Here is a 15,173-nt window from a genome sequence, read left to right as displayed (position 1 = left end):
CCACCTGTAAGTACTTTGCTCCGTCGCGCCTTATCCGCGCACCGCCGCCATTCTGCATCGAGCAGACGCATCATCCCCACTCACTGTAGCTTTCGCGTTGATTTGATCCACAAGCTGTGCTCGAGCGCCGAAATGGGGGCAGCAAGCGGGCAGAGGTATGACCGCGGAGGCGGGTGGGTTGAGATCGACAACAGTGGTGGTTGAGGTCGGCCGCGGCGGCGAGTGGTGTGGCAGCGGCCTGGGCACAGGCCAGGGTGGACCAGGGTCGACGCGATGCGCTCGAGCGCCGCAACGGGGGCAGTGAGCGGGGAGAGGTACGACCGCGGAGGCGGGTGGGTTGAGATCGGCAGCGGTGGCAGTTGAGGTCAGCCACGGCGGCGAATGGTGTGGCGGTGCCGTGGGCACAGGCCAGGGTGGCCCATGGTCGACGAGAGGAGGCGATGCATACGGGTGTAATTTTTGCAGCGAATCATTTTTTCCTTTTGCGTTGCATATAAATGATGGAGCACGGGTTGAATAACAAAAATTACAGGGTTTTTTTTTATAAAAATATCGCGGTGGGTTTTCCGACGGAAGCAATAGCCGCTTTATTATTAGGTATAGATAAGCTAAATAACTAATGTAGTCAGTCCTATCCTATTTTGTTGAGAAATCAACCCGTCCATTGTTAATTCCACCATGATGAGAAATTGAGCGGGACAAGCAAAGCAAAACAAAGAGGCTACGTGAATTGATCAATGGACTGTTATCTTATTTCACTCATAGGGTAGAGAATGTGGGATCAGATGACAAACTGAAGATGGTGTTCCATTCTCTGTCTCTACAACAATACAATCTAACATTTAATACATTTATTCATCAGCAAACAAATCCCCACAAAACAAAATTTCTTGCTGGTGCTTGGCACACGGTTGGAGGCATGGGGAGGGGATCTCACCAGATGATGAGTTCCGGCCGGAGGAGGGGATACGATGAGGGGAGCAAGGGTTAGGCGCCTCTATCTGGCCATAAGGATTCACCGTTGCCGCGTCATAACCTCAGAGTTCCCCGTGTGAGCCATGGAGGCCAGCCTCCACCTGCAAGTACTTCGCTCCACCGCGCCTTATCCGCGCGCCGCCGCCGTTCTGCATCGAGCAGACGCATCATCCCCAGTCACTGTAGCTGTCGCGTTGATTTGATCCAGAAGTTGTGCTCGAGCGCCGAAACGGGGGCATCAAGCGGGCAGAGGTACGACTGCGGAGGCGGGTGGGTTGAGATCGACAACAGCGGTGGTTGAGGTCGGCCGCAGCGGCGAGTGGTGTGACAGCGGCTTGGGCACAAGCCAGTGTGGACCAGGGTCGACGCGATGCGCTCGAGCGCCGCAACGGGGCAGTGAGCAGGGAGAGGTACGGCCGCGGAGGCGGGTGGGTTGAGATCGGCAGCGGTGGCGATTGAGGTCGGCCGCGGCGGCGAGTGGTGTGGCGACGGCCTGGGCACAGGCCAGGGTGGCCCAGGGCCGACGGGAGGAGACGATGCGTACGGGTATAATTTTTGCAGCCAATCGTTTTTTCCTTTTGCGTTGTAGATAATTGATGGAGCGCGGGTTGAATAACAAAAATTATAGGTTTTTTTTTTATAAAAATGCTACGGTGGGTTTTCCGACGGAAGCAATAGCCACTTTATTATTAGGTATAGATAAACAGAAGCAAAGTATGCCATGAATTCTAACATATGACCAAAGGTCACATATGCTATTACTCTGGTAGCTATGCTTGTTGATTAGAAATCGTGTATATAGTCTGAAATGTCAGAAGTGCATCATTTTATCTATGTGGTCCAGTACACCAATTAAAGCTTCTGATTATCATAAAAATACTCACAATAGAGAGACCAGCGACATGCCCTGGCATATAATATTTTTTTCATTGACAAATTGACAACATCCTACTAAAACAAAATCAACAATTTATTTTTAGGAAGATTGCCGTTGAGTGAAGGGGCACAACCAGAGTTCACCCACAATGGTTGTGTCAACTGTTCGCACAGAACAAATTCTGGCTATAAGTATGCTAGCCAAAACTGAACATTTGATCTCTATTGAACTGACAGGATTGTATATTTATCTCTGTTTAACTGAAAAGACTGAACCTTTACTTTTGATCTCTGATCAACTTTAAAAATTCAGTTGTTCGACAAACCTTATACAGTTCAGAAATTAAATCTTTACATATACTCTATTTTTGTGTAGAAAATTAATTGTAGTGCACAAACTGAATTGTTACAGGAACTGAAAAAACTGAACCTTTACTTTTGATCTCCATTAAGTTTAAAAATTCAGCTGTTCCACAAATCTTCTGTAGTTCAGATACTCGATCTGTATATGTCCTTTGTTTTAGTGCAGAAAATGAATTTTACTGCACAAACTGAATTAGTACACGATCTGAACATTTATTGTTGATCTACGTTTAAGTTTAAAAGTTCAGCTGTTCCACAGACCTTCTTTTGTTTAGATACCTAATTTTTAGATACACTCTGTTTGAGCATAGAAATTCAATTTTATTGCAAAAACTGAATTAGTACGGAAACCATTGCAAAAACTGATTTTTCAGTTTCTTTGCTTTCTTTAAGTACAGACAAATTAATTTGCCTTTTTTTTAATCTTGGAGGTACACTCACTCTGTTTGAGCACAAAAACTTAATTTTATTGCACAAACTAAATTAGTAGAGTTGCCATTGCAAAAATTGATTTTTTTGGTTTCTTTGCTTTCTTTAAGTGTAGACAAATTAATTTACATGTTTTACTGAATCTTGAAAACTACAGGGTAGAGGTATCGGAAGAACCATCATTAAAGATCCTATCACAGATGTACCGTCCATCTTCCTTCTCTAAACCTACAATGCGTTCAGCCTTTGCACCACCGTATCCCAAAACTACAACCCTCTTAATTGCTTCCCGTCGTAGTTACCGCTCCTTTCTGCATGAACATTACACTATTCAAGAGGGGGGTGCTGGGCCGATGCTGGCGACATCCACGTGGGCAGGAGGGGCCGACGCTCAAGAGGGAAATGCTGGGCCGATGCTCGAGACATCCAAATGGGCAGTGTTGAGTAATGTGATTGTTTAGGAAAGCATAGATAGACTAGAATTTGTTCCTGCCTTGACTTGTACTCCAAGATGATCATGTACTCCTATATATATGCCCACGAGGCTCAAGCAACACAACAACTATTCCACCAATCCCTCTATTCCCGTTCAACATGGTATTGCCAAAACAATCGTTTCCAACATGGTATCAGAGCCAAGAGGTCTCGAGTTGAAGACCCGGCTGACGCAATTATATTGCAGCCCACTTTCGGTCCACGTTTAGGCCTGAGGGAGCCACATGTGAGGGGGAGTGTTGATGTATAATGTGCTGCCTAGTCTCTTCCATCAGATCGGTCTTTTGGTTGCATTGGCTAGAGCATGCACTTCTACAGGCAGGAGGGGCTAGCGACGACATTCTTCCCTCCATCCAGGATTTTGTCGTGGCTCTCCTCCCTCTCGCCTCCACGTCATATTTCTTAGATGACAAGTAAATATATACCCTGATGCAAGCAGGCAATTCCCTTTCTCCTTTCTCCTTCGTCGCACGTGACCTCCTCGTTTTTCTTGTGTGAGGTTGATCTCTCCGCATGGGCCCGCGACCCATCGGACCCTTGATCCATATGCACCCTGATCGAGGGCGCCCAACCCGTTATCGTTGGTGGGTCCTTGTAACCTGCGCTATATTAACACAGGTGGGGGCAGGGCACGAGATACGAGGTTCGCCGCCGCCACTTTCCCCACCTACACGCCCTATGATTTAGGGTTAGTGCGGTGCTCACGGAAAGCACCACTGCCACCGCATCTCTCCATCGCCGTCGCCGTCACCACCTCACCGATGGACGCTCGCGGGAGCTCCTAAAGTGCGGGGCAAGGTAATACCTACTACTCCTACCAGACTCATCTAGCCTAGCAGATCCACGGGTTCAATCAATGGTTTCAAAGCCACTAGGCATCAGATTTGTTTCAGTAGAAAGAATCAAAGGAAAAGTTTTTCCCATCCCCTGGTTACAGTATAAAGAATCAAAGGAAAAGTTTTTCCCCTCCCCTGGAACCCTAGAACAGGGTAGAAAGAAAAGAACCCTCACCGGGAAAAGTTGCGCCACCGCAAGGCCGCGCCGTTCCTCTCGATCCGGACGAGCATCGGCAAGCCAAGCCGTCCGGAAGGAGAACACCACCCCTCATCGGGGCAAAGATACTACCCCTCCGGGGGCAAAGACCAGATCGGATCGAATCCGAAAACAAAAAAATGCAAACAAAAGTTCAAGCCCACAGGGGCAAAGGGCACCACCACCGAGCCGTTTGACGGCGGCGCGTTCACCCTAGAGGTGCTCGCGCAAGCCGACAAAGGGGACGGAGATGGCTCCGTCCTGTCATGGAGCTTCGGGTCTTCTCTGCACGAAAAGGAAAAGAGAGCAAACCGACACCACCACCGCACCGCTTGACAGAGGCGCGCTCTCCTTCGGGAGCTCGCGCGCAACGGCAAGGGGGCCTGAGGGGGTCGCTGCTTCACGTCGTCGTAAGGAAGCTCTCATCGCGGTGGTGGAAGGAAGAACAGAAGAGGGGGAAAGGGAGGGGGCTCACGGCGGCTCGATCGTGCTCACCGCCGGCCGGTGGCCGGCGTATCCACGGGTGTAGGACAGAGACAGCTGCGGTACACTGCCCCGAGCGCCTTGAGAAAAAGCTGCAACTAGAGAGGTCAAAAGGAGAGCGACGCGGGGGGCGGGGGGGGGGGGGGCAGGTCGCAGCGCGCGCGGCGCGGAGGGCTCTGCCCCGACGCCGGCGTTGAACTTTGCTCTGCCGTTTGGTGGCTGCTACTGTCTCGAACGAGAGAGTGAGCTCTCCGGGAGAGTAGCCAGAATGGGAAAGAAGGAGGAGAGCAGCGCGGTCAAGGGAAATGGGGTCAAGGTTTTTTGCTGAAGGGGTCTGTGGCAATTTTTGTATGAGCCGAAATGGGTGGGCAACCGTCGGATTAGATCAGACGGCCCCGGGCGTCCGAAAGCGAAACCCTAGCCCTAGCGGCATGTTGGGCCGAAAGTGTTGGAAATATGCCCTAGAGGCAATAATAAATTAGTTATTATTATATTTCTTTGTTCATGATAATCGTTTATTATCCATGCTATAATTGTATTGATTGGAAACATAATACTTGTGTGGATACATAGACAAAACACTGTCCCTAGTAAGCCTCTAGTTGACTAGCTCGTTGATCAAAGATGGTCAAGGTTTCGTGACCATAGGCACGTGTTGTCACTTGATAACAGGATCACATCATTAGGAGAATCATGTGATGGACTAGACCCAAACTAATGAACATAGCATGTTGATCGTGTCATTTTGTTGCTACTGTTTTTTCTGCGTGTCAATTATTTATTCCTATGACCATGAGATCATATAACTCACTGGCACCGGAGGAATACCTTGTGTGTATCAAACGTCACAACGTAACTGGGTAACTATAAAGATGCTCTACAGGTATCTCTGAAGGTGCCCGTTGAGTTAGTATGGATCAAGACTAGGATTTGTCACTCCGTGTGACGGAGAGGTATCTCGGGGCCCACTCGGTACTACAACATCACACAGAAGCCTTGCAAGCAATGTGACTTTATGTAAGTCACGGGATCTTGTATTACGGAACGAGTAAAGAGACTTGCCGGTAAACGAGATTGAAATAGGTATGCGGATACTGACGATCGAATCTCGGGCAAGTAACATACCGAAGGACAAAGGGAATAGCATACGGGATTATATGAATCCTTGACACTGAGGTTCAACTGATAAGATCTTCGGAGAATATGTAGGATCCAATATGGGCATCCAGGTCCCACTGTTGGATATTGACCGAGGAGTCCCTCGGGTCATGTCTACATAGTTCTCGAACCCGCAGGGTCTGCACACTTAAGGTTCGGCGATGTTTTATGCGTATTTGAGTTATATGGTTGGTTACCGAATGTTGTTCGGAGTCCCGGATGGGATCACATATGTCACGAGGGTTTCCGAAATGGTCCGGAAACGAAGATTGATATATAGGTTTGTCTCATTTGATTACCGGAAGGTTTTCGGGCATTACCGGGAATGTACCGGGAATGACGAATGGGTTCCGGAGTTCTACCGGGAGGGGCCAGCCCACCCGGGAAGAAGCCCAAAGGTTTTGTGGGGGCACACCAGCCCTTAGTGGGCTGGTGGGAAAGCCCAAGAAGGCCCTTGCACAGGAGATAAAGAAATCAAAGAGAAAAAAAGGGGGAAGTGGGAAAGTGGAGAAGGACTCCACCTTCCAATCCTAGTTGGACTAGGATTGGAAGGGGAGGACTCCCCCCCCTTGCTTCGGCCGACCCCTTGGGGCTCTCTTGAGCCTCAAGGCAAGGTCCTCCCCCTTCCTCCTATATATACTGAGGTATTAGGGCTGATTTGAGACAACTTTGCCACGGCAGCCCGACCACATACCTCCACGGTTTTTCCTCTAGATCGTATTTCTACGGAGCTCGGGCGGAGCCCTGCTGAGATAGATCATCACCAACCTCCGGAACACCGTCATGCTGCCGGAGAACTCATCTACCTCTCCGTCTCTCTTGCTGGATCAAGAAGGCCAAGATCATCGTCGAGCTGTACGTGTGCTAAACGCGGAGGTGCCGTCCGTTCGGCACTAGATCGGAGCGGATCATGGGAAGGATCGTGGGACGGTTCGTGGGACGGTTCGCGGGGCGGATCGAGGGACGTGAGGACGTTCCACTACATCAACCGCGTTTCTTAACGCTTCCTGCTGTGCGATCTACAAGGGTACGTAGATCGGAAATCCCCTCTCGTAGATGGACCTCACCATGATAGGTCTACGTGCGCATAGGAAATTTTTTGTTTCCCATACGACATTCCCCAACAGTGGCATCATGAGCTAGGTTCATGCGTAGATGTTATCTCGAGTAGAACACAAAAGTTTTTGTGGGCGGTGATGTGTGATTTGCTAGCCTACTTAGTCTTTTCTTGATTCCGCGGTATTGTTGGATCGAAGCGGCTTGGACCGACATTACTCATACGCTTACGAGAGACTGGTTTCATCGCTACGAGCAACCCCGTTGCTCAAAGATGACTGGCGAGTGTCGGTTTCTCCAACTTTAGTTGAATCGGATTTGATCGAGGAGGTCCTTGGAGAGAGGTTAAATAGCAATTCATACATCTCCATTGTGGTGTTTGCGTAAGTAAGATGCGATCCTACTAGATACCCACGGCAACCACGTAAAACACGCAACAACAATTAGAGGACGTCTAACTTGTTTTTGCAGGGTATGCTTCTAATGTGATATGGCCAACGACGTGATGTGATATATTGGATGTATGAGATGATCATGTTGTAATAGTTAATATCGACTTGCACATCAATGCTACGGCAACCGGCAGGAGCCATAGGGTTGTCTTTAAACTAACGTTTCTGTTTGCAGATGCGTTTACTACATTGCTAGGAGGTAGCTTTAGTAGTAATAGCATAGCATACACGACAACCTCGATGGCGGCACGATGATGGAGATCATGATGATGGGGATCATGGTGTGGCGCGGGTGACAAGAAGATCATACTGGTGCTTTGGTGATGGAGATCAAGGAGCACTTGATGATGGCCATATCATGTCACTTATGAATTGCATGTGATGTTAATCCTTTATGCACCTTATCTTGCTTAGAACGACGGTAGCATTATGAGGTGATCTCTCACTAAAATTTCAAGATGAAATTGTGTTCTCCCCGACTGTGCACCGTTGCGACAGTTCATTGTTTCGAGACACCACGTGATGATCGGGTGTGATAGACTCAATGTTCACATACAACGGGTGCAAAACAGTTGCACACGCAGAACACTCGGGTTAAACTTGACGAGCCTAGCATGTGCAGACATGGCCTCGGAACACAAGAGATCGAAAGGTCGAGCATGAATCGTATAGTTGATATGATTAGCATAGAGATGCTTACCACTGAAACTATTCTCGACTCACGTGATGATCGGACTTGAGATAGTGGAGTTGGATCATGTACCACTCAAATGACTAGAGAGATGTACTTTTTGAGTGGGAGTTCTTAAGTAATATGATTAATTGAGCTAATTATCATGAAGATAGTCTAATGGTCTTTGCGAATTACGATGTAGCTTGCGCTATAGCTCTACAGTTTTTATATGTTACTAGAGAAAATTTAGTTGAAAGTTGATAGTAGCAACTTTGCAGACTGAGTCTGTAAAACTGAGGATTGTCCTCGTTGCTACGCAGAAGGCTTATGTCCTTAATGTACCACTCGGTGTGCTTCACCTCGAGCATCGTCTGTGGATGTTGTGAACATCCGACATACACGTTTCTGATGACTACGCGATAGTTCAGTGCAAAATACTTAATGGCTTAGAAGCAAGGCAACGAAGACGTTTTGAAATGTCACGGAACATAAGAGATGTTCTAAAGATATGAAATTGTAATTTCATGCTCGTGCCCTTGTTAAGAGGTATGAGACCTCCGACAAGATTCTTTGTCCATGAAGTAAAGGAGAAAAGCTCAATCGTTGAGCGTGTGCTCAGATTGTGTGAGTACGACAATCGTTTGAATCAAGTGGGAGTTAATCTTCCAGATGAGATAGTGATGGTTCTCCAAAGTCACTACCACCAAGCTGTGAGAGCTTCGTGATGAACTATAACATATCAAGGATAGATACAATGATCCTTGGGCGATTCGCGATGTTTGACACTGCGAAAGTAGAAATCGAGAAGGAGCATCAATAGTTGATGGTTAGTAAAACCACCAAGTTTCAAGAAAGGCAAGGGCTAGAAGGGATACTTCGTGAAACGGCAAAACAGTTGCTGCACTAATGAAGAGACCCAAGATTAAACCCAAACCCGAGACTAAGTGCTTCTGTTATGAGGGGAACGGTCACTAAGGCGGAGCTACCCTAGATGCTTGGTAGATAAGAAGGCTGGCAAAGTCGACAGAAGTATATTTGATATACATGATGTTGATGTGTACTTTACTAGTACTCCTAGTAGCGCGAGGGTGTTGGATACCGGTTCGGTTGCTAAGTAATTAGTAACACGAAATGAAAGCTACGGAATAAACGGAGGCTAGCTAAAGGCGAGGTGACGATACGTGTCGGAAGTGTTTCCAAGTTTGATATGATCAAATGCCGCACGCTCCCTCTACCATCGGGATTGGTGTTGAACCTAAATAATTGTCATTTGGTGCTTGCGTTAAGCATGAACATGATTGGATCGTGTTTATTGCAATACGATTATTCATTTAAAGAGAATAATGGTTACTCTATTTGCTTGAATAATCACCTTCAATGGTTTATTGAATCTTGATCGTAGTGTTACACTTGTTCATGATATTGGTGCCAAAAGATACAAGGTAATAATGATAGTACCAATTACTTGTGGCACTGCCGCTTGAGTCATGTTCGTATAAATTGCATGAAGAGGCTCCATACTGATGGATCTTTATACTCACTTGATTTTGAATCACTTGTGACATGCAAATCATACCACATGAGCAAGGACTTTTTTCATTGAGATGAAACAAGATAGTAACTTGTTGGAAGTAATACATTTTGATGTATGCAGTCCAATGAGTGTTGAGGCACGCAGTGGATATTATTATGTTCTTACTTCAATGACGATTTGAGTAGATACACGAGTAATTACTTAATGAATCACAAGTCTGAAATGTTGAAAAAGTTCAATTCTGTTTCAGAGTGAAGTTCGTCGTAACAAGAGGATAAACTGTCTACGATATGATCATAGAAATGAATGTCTGAGTTGCAAGTTTTTATACACAGTTAAGACAATGTGGAAGTTGTTTCGCAATTCATGCCACCAAGAACACCAGTGTGATGGTGTGTCCGAACGTCATAGCCGCAACCTATTTGATATGGTGCATACTATGATGTCTCTTATCGAATTACCACAATCATTTATGGGTTATGCATTAGACGCAACTGCATTCACTTTAAATAGGGCACTGCGTAATTCCGTTGAGATGACACAGTGTAGAGTGAGGTTTAGAGAAATCTGAGCTGTCGTTTCTTGAAAGTTTGGGGCTGCGATGCTTATGTGAAAAAGTTTCAGTCTGATAAGCTCGAACCCAAAGCGGATAAATGCATCTTCATAGGATATCCAAAACAGTTGGATACATCTCCTATCTCAGATCCGGAAGAAAAGTGTTTGTTTCTAGAAACGGATCCTTTCTCGAGGAAAGGTTTCTCTCGAAAGAATTGAGTAGCAGAGTGGTGGAACTTGATGAGGTTATTGAACTACCACTTCAACCAGTGTGTATCAGGGCGCATGAAGTTGTTCCTGTGGCGCTGCTAGCAGTCCCCGGCAACGGCGCCAGAAGATAGCTGCTTCCAGTTGCTCAACAATTAGCAATTGTCTTGCAATGGCCCACCAGCGTGTGGGATCGTGGCAGTTTTTGAGGGTAGAGTATTCAACCCAAATTTGTTGGTTCGACACGATGGGAGTGAAAGGATATTCTCCATTATTAGCAGTTGAGTTGTCGGTTCAACCACACCTGAAAGATTACTATCTGCAAGCAGGATATAAGCAGCAAAGGTAGTATGATAGCAACGGTGCCAGAAACATCTGTTGACAAGGCAGACTATTCCTAACTGAAGTATCAATGGCGCCAGAAAAGTATTGTAGCAGGTAGTAGAAGTGTAACGAGTAACATTAGAGGCAAGGAACAACAGTAGTGACAGCAGTAGGAAGTAGCAACAGTAGCAAGTAACAGTAGTAGCAACAGTAGTGGCAGCAGCAGCAGGACAAAGCAAGTAACAGTAGCATCAAGTAACAGTAGCAGCAACAGTAGTAACAACAGTAGCAGCAGAGCAAGTAACACTAGCAGCGGGACAAACTCGTAGGCAATGGATCGGTGATTTGTTGGATGACATTCATCATGCAACAGTTATAACACGGAGAGATATGTGGCTAGCTCACGTTCGTCAATGTGATGTAGGCATGCAGTCCGTGTGTAGCCATACGTGCTTAGGGAAAAGAACTAGCATGCCATCCATTGTCCATCCCTCGCGTGGCAGCGGGGTCCAAATGGATACTATGGGATATTAAGGTTCTCCTTTTAACAAAGAACCGGACCAACGCATTATCACTTGGTGAACACATGAACTCCTCAAACTATGGTCATCACCGGGAGTGGTTCCGGTTATTGTCACTCCGGGGTTGCCGGATCATAACACATATGAGGTAACTACAACTTGCAAGATCGGATCTAAAACACACATATATTGGTGACAACATAATAAGTTCAGATCTGAAATCATGGCACTCGAGCCCTAGTGACAAGCATTAAGCAAGGCAAAGTAGTAGCAACATCAATCTCAGAACATAGTGGATACTAGGGATCAATCCCCGTCAAAACTAACTCGATTACATGATAGATCAAATCCTACTCTTCACCACCCAACGAGCCTACGAATAGATTACTCACGAACGATGAAGAGCTTCATGGAATTGGAGAGGGAAGAAGGTTGATGATGATGATGTCGGCGATCTCCTCGATCCGGAGCCCAAAACGGACTCCAGATCTGCCCTCCAGGGAAAGAACGGGATATGGCGGCGCCTCTGGATCCTAAAACACGATGAAATATTCTCTCTTTATTTTTTTCCGGACGAAAGGGAATAAATAGCGCTGGAATTGGGGGCGACAGAGCCACGTGGGCCCCACAAGCTTGGTAGCCGCGACCAAGGGGGGAGGCCGCGGCTACAGGGCTTGTGGCCCACTCGCCCGTCCCCTCCGGTGGATCTTTGCGTAGGTATTTTTCATATTTTCTAGAAATATTCTCCGTAAATTTTCAAGACGTTCCGAGAACTTTCATTTCTGCACAAAAACAACACCATGGTAATTCTGCTAAAAACAGCGTCAGTCCGGGTTAGTTCCATTCAAATCATGCAAATTAGAGTCCAAAACAAGGGCAAAAGAGTTTGGAAAAGTAGATACGATGGAGACGTATCAGGCGCCTACACCAATTGAATTGGAAGCTGATGATAGTGATCATTAGAGCTTCGGATCAAGTTACTACAAACCTCGTAGGTCGACAAAGGTCGCGTACTACTACAGAGTGGTACGGTAACCCTGTCTTGGAGGTCATGTTGTTGAAACAACAATGAACCTATGAGTTATGGAGAAGCAGTGGTGGGCCCGGATTCTGACAAATGGCTGGAAGCTATGAAATCCGAGAGAGAATCCATGTGTGAGAACAAAGTATAGACTTTGGAAGAACTACTTGATGGTCATAGGACTAGTAAGTAAAGATGGATCTTTATAAGGAAGACAGACGATGATGGTGAATCGTCAGCATTAAGAAAAGCTCGACTTGTCGCAAGGATGTCTTCCGACAAGTTCAAGAAGTTGACTGTGATGAGACTTTCTCACTCATAGCGATGCAAAAGGTCTGTTGGAATTATGTTAGCAGTTGCTGCTTTATTTATGAAATATTGCACATAGGATGTCAAAACATTGTTTTCCTCGACGGAAAGGTTGTATGTGATACAACCGGAAAGTTTTGTCAATCCTAAGGATGCTAACAAGTATGCAAGCTCCAGCGATCCTTCTATGGACTGGTGCAAGCATCTCGGAGTTGGAATATATGCTTTGATGAGTTGATCAAAGCTTTTGGGTTTATGCAAGGTTTATGAGAAACTTGTATTTCCAAAGAAGTGAGTGGGAGCACTATAGAATTTCTGATAAGTATATGTGGTTGACATATTGTTGATCAAAAGTAATGTAGAATTTCTGTGAAGCATAAAAGGTTGTTTGAAAGGAGTTTTTCAAAGGAATACCTGGATTGAGCTACTTGAACGTTGAGCATCAAGATCTATGGAGATAGATCGAAACGCTTAATAGAAGTTTCAACAAGATGCATGCCTTGACAAGTTTTTGATGGAGATCAAAAGAGATCAGCAAAGAAGGAGTTCTTGACTGTGTTGTAAGGTGTGAATTTGAGTAAGACTCAAAACCCGACCACGGCAGATAAAGAGAATAGACTAAGGTCTTCTTCTATGCCTTAGCTGTAGACTCTAAAGTATGACATGCTGAGTACCGCACCTGATGTGTGCCTTGCAGCAAGTCTGTTAAGAGGTACAGAGAGTGATCCAGGATTGAATCACTAATCAGTGGTCAAAGTTATCCTTAGTAACTAAATGGACTAAGGAGTTTTTCTCGATTATGGAGGTGGTTAAAGAGTTCGTCGTAAAGGGTTACGTCGATGCAAGCTTTGACACTAATCCGAATAACTATGAATAGTGAAACGGATTCGTATAGCAGAGTAGATATTTGGAGTATTTCCGAATAGCACGTAGTAGCATCATCTATAAGATGACATAAAGACTTTTAAAGAACACACGGATCTGAAAGTTTCAGAACCGTTGACTAAAACCTCTCTCACGAGCAAGACGTGATCAGACCCCAGAACTATATGGGTGTTGGATTCGTTGAAATCACATGGTGATGTGAACTAGATTATAGACTCTAGTGAAAGTGGGAGACTGTTGGAAATATGCCCTAGAGGCAATAATAAATTAGTTATTATTATATTTCTTTGTTCATGATAATCGCTTATTATCCATGCTATAATTGTTTTGATTGGAAACACAATACTTGTGTGGATACATAGACAAAACACTGTCCCTAGTAAGCCTCTAGTTGACTAGCTCGTTGATCAAAGATGGTCAAGGTTTCTTGACCATAGGCGAGTGATGTCACTTGATAACGGGATCACATCATTAGGAGAATCATGTGATGGACTAGACCCAAACTAATGAACATAGCATGTTGATCGTGTCATTTTGTTGCTACTGTTTTTCTGCGTGTCAAGTATTTATTCCTATGACCATGAGATCATATAACTCACTGGCACCGGAGGAATACCTTGTGTGTATCAAACGTCACAACGTAACTGGGTGACTATAAAGATGCTCTACAGGTATCTCCAAAGGTGCCCGTTGAGTTAGTATGGATCAAGACTGGGATTTGTCACTCCGTGTGACGGAGAGGTATCTCGGGGCCCACTTGGTAAGACAACATCACAAACAAGCCTTGCAAGCAATGTGACTTGATGTAAGTCACGGGATCTTGTATTACGGAACGAGTAAAGAGACTTGACGGTAAACGAGATTGAAATAGGTATGAAGATACTGACGATCGAATCTCGGGCAAGTAACATACCGAAGGACAAAGGGAATAGCATACGGGATTATATGAATCCTTGACACTGAGGTTCAACCAATAAGATCTTTGGAGAATATGTAGGATCCAATATGGGTATCCAGGTCCTGTTGTTGGATATTGACCGAGGAGTCCCTCGGGTCATGTCTACATAGTTCTCGAACCCGCAGGGTCTGCACACTTAAGGTTCGGCGATGTTTTATGCGTATTTGAGTTATATGGTTGGTTACCGAATGTTGTTCAGAGTCCCGAATGGGATCACAGATGTCACGAGGGTTTCCGGAATGGTCCGGAAATGAAGATTGATATATAGGTTTGTCTCATTTGATTACCGGAAGGTTTTCGGGCATTACTGGGAATGTACCGGGAATGACAAATGGGTTCCGGAGTTCTACCGGGAGAGGCCAGCCCACCCGGGAAGAAGCCCAAAGGTGTTGTGGGGGTACACCATCCCTTAGTGGGCTGGTGGGCAAGCCCAAGAGGGCCCTTGCGTAGGAGATAAAGAAATCAAAGAGAAAAAGAAAAACAAGGGGAAGTGGGAAAGTGGAGAAGGACTCCACCTTCCAATCCTAGTTGGACTAGGATTGGAAGGGCAGGACTCCCCCCTTGCTTCGGTCGACCCCTTGGGGGTCTCTTGAGCCTCAAGGCAAGGTCCTCCCCCTCCCTCCTATATATGCTGAGGTATTAGGGCTGATTTGAGACAACTTTGCCACGGCAGCCCGACCACATACCTCCACGGTTTTTCCTCTAGATCGTATTTCTGCGGAGCTCGGGCGGAGCCCTGCTGAGATTGATCATCGCCACCCTCCGGAGCGTCGTCACGCTGCCGGAGAACTCATCTACCTCTCTGTCTCTCTTGCTGGATCAAGAAGGCCTAGATCATCGTCGAGCTGTACGTGTGCTGAACGCGGA

This window comes from Hordeum vulgare, chromosome 1H (assembly GCF_904849725.1).
Source record: "Hordeum vulgare subsp. vulgare chromosome 1H, MorexV3_pseudomolecules_assembly, whole genome shotgun sequence".
NCBI lineage: Eukaryota > Viridiplantae > Streptophyta > Magnoliopsida > Poales > Poaceae > Hordeum > Hordeum vulgare.
This window is presented reverse-complemented; position numbering follows the sequence as displayed.